Below are 24,411 nucleotides of genomic sequence, written 5' to 3'. Positions count from 1 at the left end.
GGTCCTCTCTTTCCAAATACCTTGCCTTGAAGAATGAGTTGCAACAAGCCATATCTCTGTTCATTCCTCATAACATGGCCAAGATATTCTAGTTTGCGCTCTTTGATTATGTTAATAATCTCGCATTCCTTGCCTATTCTACGTAGAACCTCAATATTAGTCACACGATCCACCCACGAAATTCTCAAAATGCGCCTGTAACACCACATCTCAAATGCCTCGAGTTTTCTCAAAGAAGCCTCGGAAAGTGTCCAGGCCTCTACTCCGTATAATAACGTAGAAAATACATAGCATCTGATGATAGAGATTTTGGTAGCAAGAGGTAAATCGTGGCTTCTGAAAAGAGACTTCATCATTATGAACGCTGATCTCGCTTTTCCTATGCGTTGTTTTATTTCACTTGAGTGGTCCCACTGGCTGTTTATGTTGGTACCAAGGTATGCGTAGCTGTCGACCCTGTCAATTAGTTGTTGGTTAACCAAAAGCTGTGTATTTAATATTTCGCGCTTACTGACTACCATATACTTTGTTTTTTTCGTATTGAGATCAAGTCCGTATTCTCTACTTATATCTGATATGCGCGACATTATTCTTTGCAAACCATCTAGACTGTCTGCAAAAACTACAGCGTCGTCGGCATATCTAATGTTGTTCAGACGCACTCCGTTGACTAATACGCCTTCCTGTAGTTCTCCCAGCGCTTGCTCGAAGATACATTCAGAGTATATATTAAACAGCACCGGGGACAGGATGCATCCTTGCCTCACTCCTCTATCTATGGAGACTGCCTCTGTTAATTGGTCTTCCACTTTAATAATGGCAGTTTGGTTGTAATACAAATTATATATGATTCTCAAGTCTCTATCATCTACTCCCGCTTCTTTCAAGATGTTTATGAGTTTATCATGTTTTACTCTATCAAACGCCTTTTTGTAGTCGATAAAACAAATATACACTTCACAGTCAACATCCCTGCATCTTTGCATAAGCACTTGGACAGCGAATAGAGCCTCTCGGGTGCCTAAGGCATCGCGGAATCCAAACTGCGTCCATGATATCTGTTGTTCGCATTTTTTATATATTCTGCCATGTATCACCTTCAGAAACGTTTTGAGTAAGTGGCTCATTAGGCTAATTGTTCTGTAGTCTTCACATGTTTTGGCATTTACTTTTTTGGGTAAAGTTACGAAGGTCGACTTTAACCAGCTTTGGGGTATTTTTCCAGATACGTATATTTTGTTGAATACGGTTGTTATCCATTTTATTCCTTGTTCATCCATAAGTTTTAGGAATTCTACATAAAACTGGTCAGGCCCTACAGCTTTACCATCTTTAGTTGTTTTAATAGCTGACGTGACTTCTTCAATGGTAATCGGGGGTCCTGTTTGGCATTCAATGTCTTCAATGGTATTCTGCCTTTCATCTGCAAAAGTTACTTCCACATATTTCTTCCACGTGTCTAGTTTTTCTTCCACACTTAACAGTGGTTTGCCTTGGTTATCTGCCAAACACCCAACTCTTCTAGGTTTGTATAAGCCTGCAGCTTCTTTAACTTTTTTGTGCATATTGAATGAATCGTGTTTATGTTGCAATTGCTGGATTTCCGCACACTGTTCTCTTAGTCGTGTATCCTTAGCTATTCTAATTGCTTTTTTGATATCTTTATCTATTCTTTTGTATAATGACATGTCCTGATCTTTGGACTTTCACCTCTCTTCCATCATATCTAAAATCTCGTTTGTCATCCACGATTTCTTCTTTATTTTTGGTGGTTTGAGGAATTTCTCACGTATGTCTTGTGAAACTGTATGCAACTTTTCTATCTCCTGGTCCATTACATCCGATTGAATAACGGTATTCAAGTTGTTCTGTATATACCGTTTTACACTCTGTTCTGTGTTTTGGTCTTTTAATAGCCTTATGTCGAATTTTGGATTGACACTACGTCTAACCTTCTTTAGCCTGAGCTTAATTTTGCCAATCAGTGGGTTATGGTCTGACTTGATATCAGCTCCTGGGTATGTCTTGACTGATGTTATGCTGTTACGGAATCTTTTATTAATCATGATGTAATCTATTTGATTTCTCACTATGCGGCCTGGAGTGTCTTGAGGTGATTTCCATGTATATAATCTTCTGTAAGGGAGTTTGAAGTAAGTGTTAGTAATCACAAACTCTTCTTCTGCCACAAATTCACCCAGTCGGTCTCCTCGCTCATTTCTTTCTCCAAGTCCAAATTGCCCTATGAATTCTCCCGATTGTCCCCTACCAATCTTAGCATTTAGATCACCCATAATCAAAGTTAAATCCTTTTTGGGGAGGCATTTTAAGGTGTTGGATAGTTCATTATAAAATGCTTCAATTATCTCGTCCGGTTTGTCAGCTGTAGGGGCATATACCTGGATAATGTTAGTTGTAATTGGGTAGGTATTAAGTTGAAGGAGGAGTATTCTTTCCGATATAGGTACAAAATTTTTAACATGTCTGGCAGTTTCTTGATTTAAGATTATACCTACCCCATTTTCGTGTCTTCCATTAGGGTTACCTGAATAATATATGTGATGATCATTAATTTTACATTGCCCAGAGTTCGTCCATCTCATTTCACTTATTCCCATTATGTCTACTGATAGTCTATCCATCTCCTTGATTGCATTATGAGTCTTACCTGCCTCGTATAATGTTTTAACGTTCCATGTGCAGATCGTGAGGTTTATCTTTACACTATATTGGCAAGGATTTCTTCTGCTGGCGACCGAGAAGGCCTTGCCGTCTTGTGATTGTCCTTCTCTGCCGGATCTTGGTATCCGAGTTCCATGATCAGTAATATCGTTTCTATGATTTGTCGTAGTCATGCTAATTGTACTAGGGGTACTCTCCGAGTCTTTAATGCAGTGGTTCCCCGTTGCCTTCTGCATCTTTATGCCGTTGACCGTTACGTTGTTATTAGGTTCATCCGCCTTCGAGACCGATTTATCAATCTCAGGACAAAAAGGTGCCCTTCCACTTATCAGCTCATCCGCCCGAAGCCGTTGGCCAGTAAGTGGGGGGATTGCTTATACCGGCAATCGCTCGGACGTCAGAGCCTCGTTTGTTATCTGGCAGGATGCACCGAAAGGTCAGTATCAAGACCATTACACGGGCAGGTGAGGTTGACATTTGGATAGGAGAGGCTATACGTTGCGCATAACCTACAAAAATGTTTAATATAGTTTTTTTAGTTAGGTGTATAGTTTTTAAAATATTGGCAAAAAACCGTTCGAAAGGTATTATGTTTTAATGAAAATGGCCATTTTTCAACCACAACTATCTCAAAAAGTATTGAGTTTTCAAAAAAAAATTATAGAACAGTTTTTCTTAGAGTTAGGTTCTCTAGCGAACTCCGTAGTAATATTAACCAAAAAATTTTCCATCCCTAACAAGGGGTGTGACCCACCCCGAAGATAAAAGCACACATCGGCAGAGGGTAGACTTTGAATTAGGAGATAAGTAGAGGCTAGGCCCAAAATTTCATTAAAATCCATGCATTAGGATAGAATTCGGATGTAATATCCTATTCTTACTCCCATTGACTGGCGTACTCTAGATATATTAATATTTCCTAGAAGTAAATTAACTTAAATATTTTCCTTAATTATTTTTTCGTTCCTCCGATAAAAGTTTTTCTGTATACGAATGGACAAATAGCGAACTACAGTTGCTTAATATGTCATTCGGCTGCAACGTGGCTACCATTTTTGTCGTTGATCGTTGTGTCTTTGTCTTATGTCAAGTAAGTACGGCAGTCTTTTTTTGTGGGAGTTGAGAGAGAGAGTGAGGGCTTTCCATGCGCTAGTGAGGCTAGTGAGAGGCAGATTGATCGGATCGAACAATGCTTCCGGTATGCTCGGTCTCGGTCTACCTTTAACGTCTACGGTCCAATACCTTAAATCAATACAAAACTTCCATATTGAATTTTACACATGCGTAGGGTGGTGTGTTATTTCACGCTGGTTTTGCTATTTGTTGACAGATGGCGAGAAGTAGAGCCCTACAAAAATATTATTAACATTAAGAAGATTTTTGATTTCGAATTTAACTACATATTTATTTTGGCTATTTGTTATTTTACTTAATCTATCTGTTGATTTTTAGTTTAAATTAAAATTTATACAAATTTGCTTATATATTTCAATTTTTTTGTAATCATCAAATTCAAAAAATAAATTAAATATGTCAAAATATCAGTCTACCAATTTTATTAAATATCTGTTGTATTCTACCTTTAATTAATGTACCTAATGGTAGATCACTTGAAAGAAAGTGACAGTTACATTTCTCTTTGGCTATGCACTATTTATATTCGAGGTATTTCTAAAGGTGCTTCCATTAATAAAACTAAGATAAATAAATTAACTTAGATATTCGATGGTTGGCTAGGATATCGTCCAATTGTTTGAATAATTTTAAATTGTTTTCATAATATTTTACTAAAAATTTTAGTGGTTTTGATCGCTTTGTGTTGCTTGTAATATTTTAATGTTTAGAAACTGAATCGGATGAGCAAATATATACTAAGAACTCTACTTAAACAAAGCGTTATTTAGAATATCAAGGTATATATTTTATTTCATTCATGAAGTTATAATAATTGTAGAAAAATAAAAATATTTTAAATTTCATGGAAGAAAATCATATCCTTCAATTTTTTACTTTATAACTAACAATAATTGTTATTCATAAAATTTTTATCACCTTTTTTTTTCTTTGTCCATGTGAGTTAAAAAATGCAAAAATACAACATACATTTGAAACTATGTGCAATCACGACGTTCTTCCCTTACCTCTTCATGTACACGTCTTCGTATTAGTAGATATGGTATAAGATAATATAATAAGTTAATGACCATACAAACCGATGTGGAGTTAAGTGGCAAAAACTTTCTAAATCATTTTTCTTGGGATCAGATTTCATTTTTTCTTCTCGCTAGTTTCTCCCTGCCATTCTTCTACTCGTACATTCTGTCTCCTATTTCTTGCAGTCACTCTGATCTTGGTCTTCCCCTTTCAGTTCTTCCTCCAGGATTTTATCCTATCATCTGGTACATATGTCACTGCTTCATCACCTGGTCGCCAGATATGACTTACCTATCTAATTCTACAGTAGTTTATTTTGGGGACAGTATCTTCTTTCAAAAATTTATTAATCTCTGCATTTGTTTTGGTTTTATATTTACCATTTATTTGGATCCGTTTTGATTTGTATTAATGTCGGTATCGTAATCTTTCCCTCCACTATTCGTAAGTTTCTTTCATTTATTTTCTAAAAATTGTCCTTGTTTCCGCTGCGTGTAATAATATATCGGTCTAATTATTGTACTATATTATATGGTCATCTTAGTTTCTATGGTGAGTATTGTTCTTTTAAATAGTCTTTTTTGTCACTCTCAGATATTTAAAGATTTACGAAAAAAGGCGTAAATTATTCCATATGTTTTGTATAGGTATTGATTTACGTTTATAGTGATCATTGTTAGATTAGTTTTTCCGATCGTGTGATTAGGGTTTTGATATAGGTACTTGATTTTGTTTGAAATTCAAGCGTATCAGTTGCCCTCTTAAATTCCTTCTATATGCTAGGCCTAAGAAATATCAGTTTATTGTAGGAGAGCCCAAGAGGGGCTTTTGCAGTTACTCGAGCGCGTGAGATTATCAGATTAAGATAACGTAAGTTAAGTACATGCAAAACAGTGTATATTTCAAAAATCTGACGATTTGAGCGGGGCGTAAGGGAATGGGTGTCACAAAATTTCACAAGACAAAAGCGAAAATTTCGCGAAATAAACGACAGATCGAAAAACTAAAAAAAATTGCTCAATATTTTTTAAAAATCTATCGAATGATGCCAAACAGGACCCCCACAGAGAGGGGTGGGGGTATATTTAAAATTATAAATACGAACCCCAATATGAACATCAGATCGAAAAACTGAAAAATACACGTATTTAATATTTTTGAAAAATCTATCGAACGGCACCAAACACGACCCCCCACGGAGGTGCGGAGGGTTACTTTAAAATCTTAAATAGGAGCCCTCATTGCAGATTTGGATTCCACACTGGAGTGACTGCACATTTAGCATACTTTCCTCCCCTACTACTACGTTCATACTGCTGTAGTAGTGTAACAGGGAACTATAATATTATAAAAAAACAAAGTAATACTAAATGTGGCCTATTATTTATTACTATAACTGTATAAAGCTTTTCTACTAATATTTCTTAGAAAGAGTGTATATTATAGAGATCAAATTTTTCAATGATTTTAGCAAACTTTAGGTTAATAATTATTCTGCTAAAATACAGATGGAACCAATAAAAACAGATACTAATCACTTTTAAAAGCCAAAACGGAGCCGTCAAAAAAGAAAACAATTTAAGCTTAAACTATATTTCAGTTTTAGAATAAATACATAAACATCCTCCATTAAACCCATAAGATTAATATAAATTAATCACAATTATTGTTGATTTAACGGATATTACATTCGAAATTATTCATATGATTGGACCTGATAAATATGACAGCGGTTAACTAAAATAGTGTACTTATAACTATTTGAAAAATATACTGATTAATACATGTTGTGCCTGTAAAGTAATTACAGTGAGCTACAAAATATAGAAATGTTTATTAAATATATAAATGTATTTTGTTAAGAGAATTTTATTTATCATGTTTTATAAGGACTGTGTTACACTTCAAGTAAGCTGAGCACGTACTTTATTTTGCCGATACTTTAAGTTTAAATTATTGAGTTGTAAGAATTTCTTATGAATTTGGATAAAGCTCTAGATTAAAACGGTTGCTGCATTAAGAGGAAACAGTAGCGATCAACAGGTAGCGAAAACGCGTTCTAAGATTGCGGCTGTAATTTTGAATATTTTTTCGAGATATTTGGCACACGTATTCGTAATATAATAAAGAATGGCGGTACAGAGCCCACTTTGAAAAATATATTAATATGTAGAAATTACTCTGTAATTAAATACAATATTAAAAAAACAAGCCTGTACCGCCATTAAGAAGAACAAAATAATACACTTTCTTCAAATAACCTTTTTTATCCGATGCCTAGATTTTGTGACATTTTGGAACTACTAATGAAATAAACAATTTTAGTAGTTCCAAAATGACACAAAATCTAGGCATCGGATAAAAAAGTTTATTTGAAGGAAGTGTATTTTTTGTTCTTCTTAATGGCGGTACAGGATCGTTTTTTTAATATTGTATTTAATTACAGAGTAATTTCCACATATTAATATATTTTTCAAATTGGGCTCTGTACCGCCATTCTTTATTATATTACAAATACGTGTGCCAAATATCTCGAAAAAATATTCAAAATTACAGCCGCAATCTTGGAACGCGTTTTTGCTACCTGTTGATCGCTACTGTATCACCTTAAATAGAAAACTGTAAATTTAAGTTTTTCGTCTTATACACTACTCACATTAGGCAATTTGACAACAACCTATGAAATTTACTTATGCTAAAATGCATAAAAGGATACTAAAATAATGTTAAACTTATATTTAATTTTGTTTATTTAGACTAGGCGAGATTTGTTTGTATTGGGATAATTTCCATTGGAGTTTATTTTTTTGGTGATATCACTTCAGGATGTATGTATCAATAATAACGATATGCGCTAATCTCAAACGTTCAACAAAATCTGAAAATAATCTAAAATTTTTCCTTTTTATGTCGAAATTTTCGCCTGAAACTAGAAGGATATTGTTCCTGCAAAAAAAAGAAATATTTCCCTTTTCAGCAACAAAAACTTCATAGAAATAAAATGAGATTATTGAATCGCATAAAATTATGTACTACAAAGTACCCGCACAAACCTTATGGAAATTAGGTCCCAGTGGATTTCGTTCATACTTTGGGAAAATATCCTTTGAAGCATTCTGATAAACAGTTCTCGTGGGCACAACTCAATCGTATGAAGGATTTTCAACATATAGGGGCACAAACTCGGAAAATTATAAGATTTACTGGGTATTCCAATTCCCTGAATTACTGGTTATCTAGCAACATGTAGAAGTTTGGATCAAAGAAAAGTACTAGTAGTTTAGGATTTCTTCCTGGCTATCCAATGGCGACCTTTACTTTGACCTTGACCTTCAACGGGCGTCATCTTCTAGAGTTTCGAGGGTTTTCGGCATTAAATTGATATATAAACAGATTAATCATGGGTTTTGGGGATCGCTAAACACGAATATGCCATCAGAATTGACCTCCGGAGAAAGTGGTGGCCAGGGCCACTGCAGGGGACGTCATCTTCTGGAGTTTCGATGGTTTTCGACATTTAATTGATGCAAATAAATTACTGGAGGTTTTTTGAGGTCGCTAAACACGAATATGCCACCAGAACCGACTCCCGGAGCACCTGGTTGCCAAGGTCAATGAAAGAGGCTACTGGAGTTTCGAGGGTCCTTGGTACTACATTAATGCAAACGGATTATTTATAGGTTTTTGTAGTTGCTAAACACGAATACGTTATCAGCATAGACACAGGAGCACCTGGTGCCTAAGAAAGGTTATCTTCTGGAGTTTCGGAGGAATCAAATGGATTACCCTTAGGTTTTTAACTCCAGAAGATAAACTGTCTTAGGCGCCAGGTGCTCCTTTGCCTTTGCTTATCACGTATCCGTGTTCAGCAAGCCCAAAAACCTATAAATAATCCGTTTGCACTAATTTAGTACCAAGGACCCTCGAAACTCCAGTAGCCTCTTTCATTGACCTTGGCAACCAGGTGCTCCGGGAGTCGGTTCTGGTGGCATATTCGTGTTTAGCGACCTCAAAAAACCTCCAGTAATTTATTTGCATCAATTAAATGCCGAAAACCATCGAAATTCTAGAAGATGACGTCCCTTGCAGTGGCCCTGGCCACCACGTCCTCCGGAGGTCAATTCTGATGGCACAATTCGTGTTTAGCGATCCCAAAAACCCATGAGTAATCTGTAACCGATCCCAAAAACCGTAACGATATTTGGCGTATGTTTTAGTCCTTTTATAAAGTTTTTTAGCCTGCATATGGAATATGGAGGCTGTTAAGGTAATTTCAGAGATCGACAAAAATTAAACGAGAAACTCCATTTTCTTGCACTTTTTTCCCAATTATTGCCATTTTCCTTCAAAAAACATTGAATTTTCAATTTAAGGCTAGTTAAATATTATGTATAATTGAAAAGGTAAACTTTTTTCTTGTATAACTTTTTTTATGAATAATACTTCTCAAGTTATAGGCAAAAATATGACCGGAGAAATTTTCGACATTTTCAGATTTCTTGTTAAAAAAAATTAAGCACAAAGTTTGCAACTTGCACATTTCGGGATTATTCATACAAGGTGCATCCTGAAGTGATTCCACAAAAAGAGTAGACTTATAATATGAAAAATCTCCATTATGGTATAACCTTTGACAGATCCCGCCTAGATTAATTATTGTGTTTCAACTGCAGAGGTTATTGTCATTAGCAATTTCCGTACAGTAAATACTAAAATAATTGATAACTATAAATGAATACAGAATTTTATATTGTACAACAATACGCAAAAAACTGGTTGTCAAAATGTTATACAGATGGGTATATTAAAATTAGATAACCTACCAAATATTTTCAGACAACCCAATATAGTAACTTTCCTTAAACCAGGAAAACCAGCAGACACGTGAGAGTTACCATCACCTCAGCTTATAAGTTCTTTGAAACACTGATCCTTGACAGAAATGGTACAAAGCAATTTCAAGAAACGCCCGTTGAAAAACCAAGATATAGGCCACAAAGAAGCAGCACGACCAATTGTTTTCTATAACTACTTATGTAGAAGTAGGTTACCAAATAGAGCTAAAGAGCTCTTTGTCTAAAATTATCAACTCTACATGACAAGGTCTAGAAATGTGGTCGAGTCTATCTACCTAGACATTTCGTATCATAATCCCCTGCAAAGTGATCGCTCGACTCTTGAATAACATTCTGGGTAGTATAGACTCTAGTTAACACTGCTCAACATATCATCGCTGACACTAACGCATATTGCTTGCGTCCCAGAAAACCACCAAGAGGTGATGGAGTAAAACTGAATTCCAACATTTCTTAAATTCAAACCCAGTGAAATAACATGCAGAGCGACAGATCGAATAATGAGAAATGTACCATACACCACAGAATCTCAACCAGGTTTTGACCTCATCAAAAATCATAGTCAACCCTCAACCAAATACGAACGAGAAATGTATAGGTATTGCGCAACTTCCTTCACAAATGGGAGTTAAGAGTTGAGAGTGGGACTGTGGCGTCAAGAGACAAACCATCCTACACATGATTCCCTAATGCCGTTTAAGGAAATATGATGAAGACCTGCGGGACTTTGCCTGCCTAACATAATTTGTATATTGTTAGTTTTTTTTCCATAATAGTGTTAAGAAGTTTAGAATTCTTTATAATGTCTTCATGCAGGTGATACACTACTGGAAGGGTTACATAGAAGTTTGAACAAACGGGTAGTTCCTCAAGAGTAAGTCATTACGTGTTTGTGAGTTAATCGTTAGTGAGCAAAAGTCATTCTACAGAAAATAATTTTTTCCTATTTAGTCATAATAGATAGTTGGAATGTCTCAATATTAGCTTAAATTTCGTAAATATTCGTAGACTTTATGACCTCAGTTTTACAAAAATGTTTTTTGGTTGGCTGCACAGTTACACATGTTTTATGCAAATATCAGTTGATGATACTTGCTTATTTTGAAGCACTGCCAAAATCAGAATGTGCGATTAAGTACAAATTAGTATTATCTATATTCCAATAGAGGCGAATCGTGTATAGCATACACTAGTAGGTATGTCTATTAAGTAGAGGTGAATGACATGGAATTCGTACAAACTAAAATATTCTTAGTTTCGTTAGACACGCTGTTTACCATTTGGGATATATATGACGTATAATTCACACCTATTTGGGTGAAGACGAATGATGGAATTGTTAGAGATAATGATACTCATACCGACATCTACTAACAATAAACATAATAAAAAATATATTGGTAATAATAGTAGTGCAATGCTTATTATTTCTTAATGTGTTAAAGGCAATAACTATGTAGAGCAAGTAATTCAAATTTGACATTATATCCACTTAGAAAATATATAAAATCTTACACACGTGCAGCTTTTTCTGCCTATATTAGACATATTGTTATGTGATAATGTTATAGTTGAAGCAATAAATTACGGTTCTTTAACTGAAACTGAGCTTTTAGCTTACTTTTAACATATATTAAAATTTCGTTAAAAATTAAATAAACGATGACAATCGTCACCTTATTACGAAAAAAGCTCTTTTAGTGTAACACATTTTCTTTACCAGATGTTCTAAAGTTCCGCCCACCAATAAAACAAACCAATTATAAAAAAATGTTTTAGACATTTGCGTTACTTTTAATCATTACCATTATATCTTCTTTAATATCTAAGAGGGATCAGCTTTTCTAATTACATTTCTCCACAAGTCTATATCTAGGGTTGTACCTAATCAATATCAATTGTTTTACCGACATATCCCGCCTAAGCATCCCCTTTGGGTCTTCTTTGATCTTCCTCTCCTAGTCCTCCCATCAACTTAACACTTCGACGTTAAAGATACTTGAACCAAATTAACCTATGCTTTCTCATTTTAGTATCAATTTGTACCTCTTTCTTTCTACATGACCTATGTATATTCATTTAGTTTTCAATATTCATTCATATCGATATGTTTTTTCTTTATTATCTTATATTAATCCCATACTTAAAACTACTACTTTTCACAATTATTTTCCCACCAATATAGAACTAGAACTAGAACCAAAATAGTTTTTTCCTACTAAGTTTTAAACATTTCTTCTCTTATGATCTTGCCTCTTATATACCAGCCTTTTCCGAAATCCCTCCCAGTAATTCCTACTAACACTACATCATTTGCATTCTCTTAGTGCTGCCGAATATCATCCTGAAGTTTCTTGCAATGTCTTAGTATAATCCTACTTTCACATGAAATTTCATTAATCGTTACTCACTTAAATATGTCCCTCACAATCTTCACATAATATATTCGCCAGTACCTAACTCATTTTTTATTGACTCCCCCCTACAGAATCTCTTGCCAAACTCTAGCATATGTTTTTTCAAGATCAATAAATTACATATGTGCTTTTGTCGTCTTATTTCTTTTGTTTTTATTATTAATTAAATATTTACTATTAATTAATTTAATGAGGAAAGTTTTGGGACTATAAGAAAACTTTATCTCTGTATCCTTTAAACGAAACGCTTTTTTCAAATAATTTTTTAGAAATCATTTTGTTATTCACCTTTTCTAAAAACAACAGTATAATTTTTACTGTTCTCATAGTTGTTATTTAATTGGGCGAAACTTTATAACGTTATAGTTCTTGTCACTGGACATTTTATGGTAAGGTAGTTTTAATGTGCAGTAACTATATAGAGAAAAACATAAATAATATTTTCATGACCAGTAGTTTATAGATTTTGTACCTTTCGAATTGTATACCTAATTGTTATACTGATACTAATGAGAGATTATTTCTGATGTTGGTGTTCAGAAATATAAATATTAAAGATCAACAAATATATATCTCAAGTAATACTTACTCTTGCGTTTTATTTATAAACATTCACTATGAGTTGGCATACAAAGAAATATCCCTGAAAGGCGAACTCGTTTGGCTACCTACAACAGAGATTCCTCCTACATCAGGAAAATATTTTAAATTTTTAAAATACAGGGTGATCAACTTCTGTGACAAAGTCAAATATATCTGTTATCATACAATATATGAAAAAAAGTTGTTAATAAAAGTTATACACACCTTTAATATACACATTTTAAAATTAGTGAGAAATATACAGGGTGCTCCATAACACGGTGCCAAACCAAAGTTATGTTTTTTTAAATGGAACACCCTGTGTTTTATTCAAAATTTGGTTTCTCTACATTTTTCTGATTAAGAAGATATAACATTTGTCTGGGGTTATACTGATTGTTTCAAAGTTATGAGCACTTTTATTAAAAAATCATACTGATTTGATCGCCCTGGATGATTCTAACGGTGCAATATAAACTTATTTTTTTACTGCTGTTGACTGTCAATATTAAAGTAGTTTTTCAACAACGTACAACTTTTTTATTACTCGACAAATTGTATACAGGGTAAGTCAAAATGTAAATAAAATATTTTCTTCATATTTTTAAATGGAACACCCTGTATTTTATATTACCATCGAAAAGTTGTATCATTATACTTTCATATCTTTTAAACATTGTCTATACCTAAAGTTATTAGTTTTCGAAATTTAGTTTTATTGTTGATAACTCATAGCTACGTTTATTACAATAATTAATTATACCCTTAATATTAGAAACCTCCAATGTGTTTGTCAGTGATAATTAAAATTAGACTGCATTTCATTTTTTTTCCAAGTTTCTGGTAAATTCTATACAATAACGACAATTTTATATGTACTAACAATATGATATTAATTTTCCGCGAAGAAATGGGAAATATAATTTGCTGCAAGTTCTTGTTTAAGGTGGCTTTGAAATAATTGACACAAGAATTGTCAGATGTAAGATTTTAATTATCTCTACGTTTTTATTTTTGTTATTCTGTGATTATAATTGTTTGCCATATTGTTATAATTGTTTGCAACAATGAATTATAGTCGTGAAGAAATGACAGACATGATATGGATTTTAGGAGAGTGTTTCAAAAACTCATTACTTGCCACAAGAATTTATAAGGAACGGTATCCACAGCGTCGACAACCAAATAAGAGAGCATTTGAAAACTATTAGACAGGTTTAATCGTACTGGTTTTGTTTTATACAAAGCAAAGGAAAAAACAAAAACCATTATTACGGCTGAAAATGAATTAAATGTTTTACTGGCTGTTACAGAAAATCTTCATACAAGTATTCGAAATATTACAAGAGAGCAAGATATAAGTTATGGATCTATCCAAAACATACTCAAGCAAAAAAACAACGTGAATCCGTATCATATACAATTACATCAGGAACTTTTTGGGGATGATTTCGAACAAAGAGTACAATTTTGTCAGTGGTCACAACAGCAAATTCAGAGCGATTTTTGTGAGTTTGTTCTTTTTGGAGACGAGGCAACATTCCACAAAAATGGTAGTGTAAACAGACACAATTTTCATTATTATTCCACAACCAATCCGTACTGTGCGCGTACACGTAATCAAACGAGATGGTCCTAAAAATGTTTGGGGTGGAATCATAGGCAATTACGTTATAGGTCCTTTTTTCTTTGAAGAATCGGTAAATCGTGAGGTTTATTTAAATTTTCTAGTGAACCATTTACCTATTCTACTTGAAAATGTACCCTTAAACATCCGCCAACATATGTGGTACCTTCATGATGGAGCCCCTGCTCATCACAACGCACTTGTCAACAGTGAACTCGATGAACTATTTCCTGAAAGATGGATAGGAAGAGATGGGCCAGTTCACTGGCCACCCAGATCACCAGAATTAAACAAAGTTGACTTCTTTTACTGGGGTTATATTAAAGACGTAGTGTATAGGACACCTCCAACAACAGTTGACGATATGAAAATTAGGATTCAAAACGCCTTTCAAAGTGTCACACAACAAATACTTACAAATGTCAGTAGGGCTTTCGAAACTCGTCTTCAGGCTTGTGTAGACATTATGGGAGTACACTTTGAACACCTTTTATAAGAAACATAAGACGTACGTTAATCATTTTTTATTTAATTTATTTTTCTTAATAAATTTTAGTAAATTAAAGTATTGTTATTAATAACTAAATAATACATGTTGTTGAGAGAAGAGTTTGAACCTTCGTACCGTTAACATCGTATCGAAGACGAGCTAGGTAGTTATCAAAAAGCAATTAACAGAAAATTTATCGTTTAAACAAGTAAATATAAATAAAAGTTTATTTATATACAAGTTAAGTTTTTGTGAAAGTGGTACATAACAAAAAAGCAGTAAGTGATATATGGCATATTATCGACTTTTCACGTAAATTTTTGAAATAATAAATATTTCATTGTATTATAATATACAATAATTGTATATACCAGTAACATTTTAAATACATTTTCAATTTTATTGCGATTTATACTGACAAAACTGGAGTCGGTTTTCCCAATAGGGGGACAGGGCCGCACTCACTCTTGCGGGTGATACCTGTTCTTCTAAAATGATATCCACCGAAGCAAGCATGGATCAACAATCTCAACAAAACCAAATTTCACCGAAAAGCTACTCAGCAGTGACAAATCAATTTAAATTTCCGTCTAGACAGCTAGCATTAGTCTTTAGTTCAATCGAAAATACTCCACTTCATGACTACCTAATCCCTCTTGGTAACATTATTCAACCTAAAAATATCATTTTCGCCTCCCGCCTTTCCAACAACCGAGTTTGCATTTATCTTGCGAACAAAAATATCCTAGATGAGTTTTTAGATAACCATGGCCAAATCACTATCCGAGGAGAACTTTTAAAGGCTAGACGACTTATAACACCTGCCGAAAGAATTGTTATGTCACAAGTATGCCCGTCCATTCCACACTATGTCCTTGAAAAAGAACTGCAAAAAATCGGTCTACATCTTGTATCTCCCATAACATTTCTAAAAATCGGTGCAAATCTTCCCGAGTATAGCCATATCCTAAGCTTTCGACGGCAAGTATATGTTAACCCTCACAATTTAACCATCCCAAGCGCCGTAACAATAGCATTCGAAAACACAAACTATACAATATTCATTTCTCAAGATGGAAACGTCTGCTTCAAATGCAAAAAACCAGGACACGTGGCAGCAGCCTGCACCGAACCTAAAAATATATCTGCGACACAACAAACTCCACAAAGTTCTATAACTTCAAAGACTACAACTGTAGCCGATTTGGCTGCAGAAAGAGTAACAGCATCAATTCCTACGCAAACCCTTACCAGTACGAATAACCAACCTGAAACGTCTGAATCTAATCAAGCTCCAACCACATCATCACACCAAAGTACCTTTTCACAACATACTGAGTCAAAATTTCCAAATGTAAATACAGAAATGACCGAAAACAAAGAAACTCATTTAAAACGCTCTATAAGTGAAGTCGCCTCTCCAGAAACCGATATTGCACTTCAAAAAAACCCATTTGTAGTACCAAAACCTACAGCAAATCGAAAAAAACCAAAGACATCTAAACTTGAAGAAACAACGCATTCGAATGTATCCATTTTTAGCATGTTACATCCAGCCAAAACCTTTATCAATAATCACAAACCACCATTTCCGCTGAACTGTGATCAATTATTCATCCTCCTAGAGAGCATAGCTGGCTTATCGAACCCCATAATCAAAATCAATGACTTCACTTCTGATTTGAGAGGTCTCAGTGACATGTTAAAGAAAATCCGTCCCTACTTAAAAGAAAGATCAATAAAAACAAGGCTGACCAACTTGAATAAAAAAATACTTGCTCATCTTGGAGAGGTGAGCTCCGGATTAGACAGTGATGCATCACAGTCATCATAGATTAGCAGCTGGTTTCTATCTATTGTTATATTCTCCTTTTTACTTTCAACGAACTATTTGCTCTGTATCGTGCCCTAAAACATGCAAACCTCTTAAATATTTCTGTTTCTCACCGACTCGCCCAACTCTCTCGTTGCAATACAGCATCTGTATCCTAAAAGTCCTTTAGAGAAACTAATAAAAACTGGACTACAAATTGCACAAGAAACCAACACGACTCAGAAATTTATATGGACCCCATCACATATAGGAATTATCGGCAATGAAGAGGCAGACAGAAGTACTCGTAAAGCAGCAATCAAGTGCGGAATCTGAATTAGTGCGCAAGTGTGTATGTAATGATCTCAAAACGTTTTTTTTTTACAAAAAGTGATTGGTCATTTGAGGGTCCAAAATATCAAAGTGAACGTTCAATAAACAATCTACAAAACACCCTACCAGCTTTATCAGGAGAAAACTGTCCATTGAAAGACTTACTATCTAATCTAAATTAATATTTTTGTACCAAATCTAGCTATTTGTTATTTGTTAAAAATCATTGTTAACCTTTGTTTATCTAGTAATACCGCTAATAACCTGTTGGTGGATGCGGTAACTTTTCTTTATTAAAAAAAAAAAAAAAAAAATACATGTTGTTATCAACAATAAAACTAAAATATCTCGAAAACTAATAACTTTAGGTATAGGGAATATTTAAAAGATATGCAAGTATACTGACAGAACTTTTCGATGATAATATAAAATACAGGGTGTTCTGTTTAAAAATATGAAGAAAATATTTTATTTATATTTTGACTTACCCTGTATACAATTTTTGTAGCTATAAAATATTGTACATTGCTGCAAAACAACTTTAATATTGACAGTCAAAAGCAGTAAAAAAATAAGTTTATACTACACCATTAGAAACATACAGGGCGATCAAATCAGTAGGATTTTTTACTAAAAGTGCTCGTAACTTTGAAACACTCAGTATAACCCTAGAAGTAAACAAACTGGAACATGAAGTAAAAACCACTTCTATGTAAAAGATATATTTACTAAAAATTTTTTAGAATCCCAATGGATTCAATAAAATGAGTTCATCAGAACGTTCTCAAACCTATCGGTCCATCATCAGTGAATCTAAAATCAAATAAGTAATCCCACTATTAAAATTGAAAAGATGGTTGAAATTGTGAAAGTTAAAAAATGTGGTTATGATTACTTACTTGAATACTTGCAAAATAGCTCCAGAACCAAACAATGGTTGTGATTATAAATATATCTACATTATGTTGAACTAAATTTAAAATGGCTAAACGCCGATGTTCAGGGATTAAACCTCTGGGAACATGGTGAAACTCTACCCGAGGACCCAATCAACCATCTTCGGTCAACGATGACTACTAAGTGTCAAAACTATGTAAGGAAATGCTTGATGTGACATTGACAGTTGAGGAAGAAGGTAGTCAATTTCAAGGAAATTTAAAAACAAAGTCATGATCCAAGACGAAGATATGGTAAAGATTTTAATATCTGAAAATGTCTGTTAATTAAATCTATTGTTTTTTAAAATTAAAAGAAAATGTGTTTTACAAAATAAAAATTATTTTAACTGTAGGTAACTACAAATTGACTGTATCAAATAAAATAAACCTGATCAAAAAATTTCAATATGATAAAGTGAGCTGATTAGTAGTAATGACAGAAATAAAATTAAATAAGTGGTGATATAGTATTTTTACTACAAAAACGTTATTACGTAGGTCAAAATTTTTGACGTAAGAGAACTGTCAAAACATTAGAATGTGACTTTCATTATTGTCATGGTTTATTATAAACATGGCAATAATGAAAAGTCACATTCTAATGTTTTGACAGTTCTCTTACGTCAAAAATTTTGACCTACGTAATAACGTTTTTGTAGTAAAAATACTATATAGAAGAAGTTTTAAATTTTGAAAAGGGATATTATTATATCAAGAAATTTATATGTCCACAGTATGTGTATTGATGGTTGTATAGGTAGAAGGGAAATTTTATTTGGATGTAGGTGAAAATTAAAAAACTTAAATAGATTAGAGTTAAGATATAGTCAATCTGATAGTAGAAACTATGATTCAGGAATGCAATTATTATGGAACAATTTTTATGAAATTGAGAAAATTCTTGTGACAAACTGGTGAATATGTAAAATTGATAATAAATAATTGTAGGATAATAGGTTGCCAAGTTGATACAAACTAAAATTTAATTAGTATAGAAAACAATAGGTGTAATGAATAAAATAGAAGTATTAAAACAAAATTAAGAGAATGAATATTGTTATAATTTGATTAAAGAATGACTGAGTTTAACTGTGATAACTGAAATAAAGTGATGAAATGTTAGATGTGGAGATAAAATATATTTGGAAAAGGTCAAAGACAAAAAGCAAAGGAGTGTGATGTAGGGTCAAAGCATAGGTGAAATGAGTGAAAGAGAAAGATTGGAGAAGTTGGGTATGCGGGTTGAACTGAATGAAGAAAAGAAATGAAAGAAGTGAGAAAAGGGGTATGGTAAATTAATTAGGTTTTGATTAAGAAGGGTTCATGTGGTTAGTAATGATTAGTATGTGTAAAGGAGTTTGGAGCCAGTAAGGGAACGAAGAAGATAGTTGACAGTGGGTAAATAGGATGAAGAAGATAGCAGATAGGATAGGAAAAGGGAAGGTATAACAAAGTAATAGGAATTATGAAAATAATTGACGGTGAATGGGGACAAAATTGCGGTTAAGGGATGTTTGTCGGTTAACACAATTGGGACTTTTCTTTAGGTCTTTGACAATTTCCAAATCCTCGTATAAGTCTAAACGGAGTGTATTTTTTTGTTGAATGTTGTGTATCAACTGGACCCCATCAGGAATCTTAAGTTCGTGTTTATTGACTTTTAAATGGTGTGAAAAAGCTGAAGTGGTATCTCTCTTACTGTGTTCTGCCGATCGGGTGGAAAGAGATCTGTAAGTTCTACCAATGTAGGTAGCATCGCAGTCTGAACAAAAGAGTCTGTATACCCCACTACGGCTCATGTAATGGATAGGGTCTTTGGTGTTAGTTAAGCTTTTATTGAGGGTGTTATTGACTTTAAATGAGATTTTGATGTTATCACAAGAATTAGAAATGATTTGTTTGACTCTTTCAGATAATTTGGAGTTATTAAACGGTAAGGAGGCATAAATTGGAGTAGTTGTGGAAGATGATGAGAAAGCGGATTGTTGAAGTAACTTAAGTTCTCTTTTCTGTTGAAGTTTGTGGATGATGTCTGGGTCATAACCATTGTTAACTGCAATTTGTTTGATGATGTTCAGTTCTTTGTTAAATTCAGTTGTAGATAGAGGAATAGAGTTTAATCTATGTATAAAACTACGAAATGCAGAAAGTTTATGTGAAAGAGGATGGTTAGAAGTGGAATGGATAACGTGATCAGTCTGTGTAGGTTTACGGTAGATACCAAAGTTGAAGTGGTCATATAGTCTGGTAATAGATATGTCCAGGAAGTTAATGGAGTTAGAAGATTCTAGTTCCATGGTAAAAGTGATTTTAGGATGGATTTGATTGATTTTATGAAGTAAGTTGTGAGCTGAGTCAGAGTTACCAGATATGAGGACTAAAATGTCATCTACATAACGAAACCAATGTAATATCTCTGGATTTTTTGTGATATGATTGGATTCTAAATGATCCATAAAGACATCAGCTAAGAAAGGGGATAAGCAACTTCCCATTGCTAAACCATCTGGTTGTTGATAAAAGTTGTTGTTGAAGACAAAGTAATCTTGAGATAGGCAGATTTTGAGAATGTTTATAATAGACGAAGTGGTAGTGGAGGTCACCGAATTATTTAAAAGAAGCGAGTTGACCAGACTTATCGATTCATTTTTTGGGACTGAAGTGAATAAATTGCTAACATCAAAAGAAAGCATGACGATATTCGGATTAAGATTGACAAGTTGAAGTTTTTCAACTAATTGGCGAGAATTCAAAACAGTAAACTGTGGGGTGAAGTTAATAAAAATTTTAATAATGTTAAGAATGAATTTAGATAAGATAGAGACTGGCGTATTGATGAAACTGACAACGGGACGAATGGGAATGTCAACCTTGTGTATCTTTGGTAAACCGTATAACCTGGGAGTGAGTGGATTAGACGGAATTTTGGTGTAAGGTGCTTCATATTCAGAGAAGAAATCAGTAAACTGTTTAAGATTGTTTTTCATTTTTGACACAAAAATTTTGAAGGATCAACAGGGAGAAGATTAAAATTATTGTTATTTAGGAAAGATGTGACTTTGTCGATGTATAGTTGCTGGTCTAAAATAACAAGGCAGTTACCCTTATCTGCTTTACTAAAAATGAGGTGTTGGTTTTTGATCTTATTTTTAATAGATTTGAGTGTGGATAGAAGGGATTTAGACTTGTTAAATGAAAAATTGGGAAAAGATGAAGATGACGTGGAAGTAGAAGAGGAATTGATGTTGGAAAGAGAAGAATTGTTATTAGAGAGAAGTTTAGTTTTGAATTTGTTGATAGTTTGGATGCAAGAGTTTCTGATTGATGTTTTTTGTGTAAGTGAAATGGAAAGATTTTGAATAACAGTGTCGGTCTCTATGGAAAGACTCTCAAGATCTCTAATAGATAAATTGGTGGGAATGGAGTGTTTAAAACCGAGGTTTAAGAGTTTTAATTCGTCATCTGAAAATTGGACATTTGAGAGATTTTTGATTCTTGGATGGAATCGAAAATTGGAAAAACTTTTGTTATGGGAAGCTTTTTGTTGATCAAGTCCAATCTTATTGTTGACTAAATGTTGTAATTTATTATTGACTCGGTTGAATTTAACTGAATGTGAACGATCTACCTTATCCTGAACGTCTGACAAGAGAGTATTAAGATTAATATATTGTAAAGTTTCGAGTAGAGAATCATATGTTACCTTTAGCTTACAGTCAATGTAGTTCAGTTTGATATAATGTTTACAAATCTCTTTCTTCATGAGTTTAGTCTGCATAGCGTTCCTGATGTTGGGATGTACATTATTGGAAGTTCTAACTCTACAGAATGTTGGGAAGACTTTATTATGTAAACATCTGGATATGAACCATATGTCCAGCTTTATGTTGCTCCGTTGTGTGGCTAATCGCAAGTATTGTAGAGCCAAGTTGACCATACTGTCATATAGAAACTAAAAAGGTGTAGTTCCCTGGATTGGCTGTATACTTTATAGTTAAAGAAACTGGAACATGAAGTAAAAACCACTTCTATGTAAAAGGTATATTTACAAAAAATTTTTAGAATCCCGATGGATTCAATAAAATGAGTTCATCAGAACGTTTTCAAACCTATCGGTCCATCATCAGTGAATCTAAAATCAAATAAGTAATCCCACTATTAAAATTGAAAAAATGGTTGAAATTGTGAAAGTTAAAAAATGTGGTTATGATTACTTACTTGAATACTTGCAAAATAACGGATGACGTCCAATTTTCAGATGACGAATTAAAACTCTTAAACCTCGGTCTTAAACACTCCATTCCCACCAATCTATCTATTAGAGATCTTGAGAGTCTTTCCATAGAGACCGACACTGTTATTCAAAATCTTTCCATTTCACTTACACAAAAAACATCAATCAGAAACTCTTGCATCCAAACTATCAACAAATTCAAAACTAAACTTCTCTCTAATAACAATTCTTCTCTTTCCAACATCAATTCCTCTTCTACTTCCACGCCATCTTCATCTTTTCCCAATTTTTCATTTAGCAAGTCTAAATCCCTTCTATCCACACTCAAATCTATTAAAAATAAGATCAAAAACCAACACCTCATTTTTAGTAAACCAGATAAGGGTAACTGCCTTGTTATTTTAGACCAGCAACTATACATCGACAAAGTCACATCTTTCCTAAATAACAATAATTTTAATCTTCTCCCTGTTGATCCTTCAAAATCTTTTGTGTCAAAAATGAAAAACAATCTTAAACAGTTTACTGATCTCTTCTCTGAATATGAAGCAGCTTACACCAAAATTCCGTCTAATCCACTCACTCCCAGGTTATACGGTTTACCAAAGATACACAAGGTTGACATTCCCATTCGTCCCGTTGTCAGTTTCATCAATACTCCAGTCTCTATTTTATCTAAATTCATTCTTAACATTATTAAAAATTTTATTAACTTCACCCCACAGTTTACTGTTTTGAATTCTCGCCAATTAGTTGAAAAACTTCAACTTGTCAATCTTAATCCGAATATCGTCATGCTTTCTTTTGATGTTAGCAATTTATTCACTTCAGTCCCAAAAAATGAATCGATTAGTCTGGTCAACTCGCTTCTTTTAAATAATTCGGTGACCTCCACTACCACTTCGTCTATTATAAACATTCTCAAAATCTGTCTATCTCAAGATTACTTTGTCTTCAACAACAACTTTTATCAACAACCAGATGGTTTAGCAATGGGAAGTTGCTTATCCCCTTTCTTAGCTGATGTCTTTATGGATCATTTAGAATCCAATCATATCACAAAAAATCCAGAGATATTACATTGGTTTCGTTATGTAGATGACATTTTAGTCCTCATATCTGGTAACTCCGACTCAGCTCACAACTTACTTCATAAAATCAATCAAATCCATGGAACTAGAATCTTCTAACTCCATTAACTTCCTGGACATATCTATTACCAGACTATATGACCACTTCAACTTTGGTATCTACCGTAAACCTACACAGACTGATCACGTTATCCATTCCACTTCTAACCATCCTCTTTCACATAAACTTTCTGCATTTCGTAGTTTTATACATAGATTAAACTCTATTCCTCTATCTACAACTGAATTTAACAAAGAACTGAACATCATCAAACAAATTGCAGTTAACAATGGTTATGACCCAGACATCATCCATAAACTTCAACAGAAAAGAGAACTTAAGTTACTTCAACAATCCGCTTTCTCATCATCTTCCACAACTACTCCAATTTATGCCTCCTTACCGTTTAATAACTCCAAATTTTCTGAAAGAGTCAAACAAATCATTTCTAATTCTTGTGATAACATCAAAATCTCATTTAAAGTTAATAACACCCTCAATAAAAGCTTAACTAACACCAAAGACCCTATCCATTACATGAGCCGTAGTGGGGTATACAGACTCTCTTGTTCAGACTGCGATGCTACCTACGCATTGGTAGAACTTACAGATCTCTTTCCACCCGATCGGCAGAACACAGTAAGAGAGATACCACTTCAGCTTTTTCACACCATTTAACTTGTCTTTGACCTTTTCCAAATATATTTTATCTCCACATCTAACATTTCATCACTTTATTTCAGTTATCACAGTTAAACTCAGTCATTCTTTAATCAAATTATAACAATATTCATTCTCTTAATTTTGTTTTATTAATTCTATTTTATTCATTACACCTATTGTTTTTGTCAAGTCCTTTGTACTTAAAGGACGTAAGTATTTGTAATGAAATAATACTCGATGTAAAATACTTTATTTTAAAGATTTATGCACATGGTTTCCATTTTCTATCGCAGTATTAAGTATCTGACAGCTGTCGTTCAGATGACAGTAGTACCAACCTACATTCATGGTTAAGGTAGTTTTACACGAACATAACACCTCCTCCCTTGACCATGAATTACAAAAGTTAACTAGAAGTAAAAGTACTTACAAATTCAGTCTGGTAACAGGTTTCCTTACTCTAGTGGAACGCCTTAAAATGGGTTCCTCAG

This window comes from Diabrotica virgifera, chromosome 6 (genome assembly GCF_917563875.1).
Source record: "Diabrotica virgifera virgifera chromosome 6, PGI_DIABVI_V3a".
In the NCBI taxonomy this organism is placed as follows: domain Eukaryota; kingdom Metazoa; phylum Arthropoda; class Insecta; order Coleoptera; family Chrysomelidae; genus Diabrotica; species Diabrotica virgifera.
The sequence above is the reverse complement of the archived record's forward strand: the minus strand, read 5'-3'. Positions refer to the sequence as shown.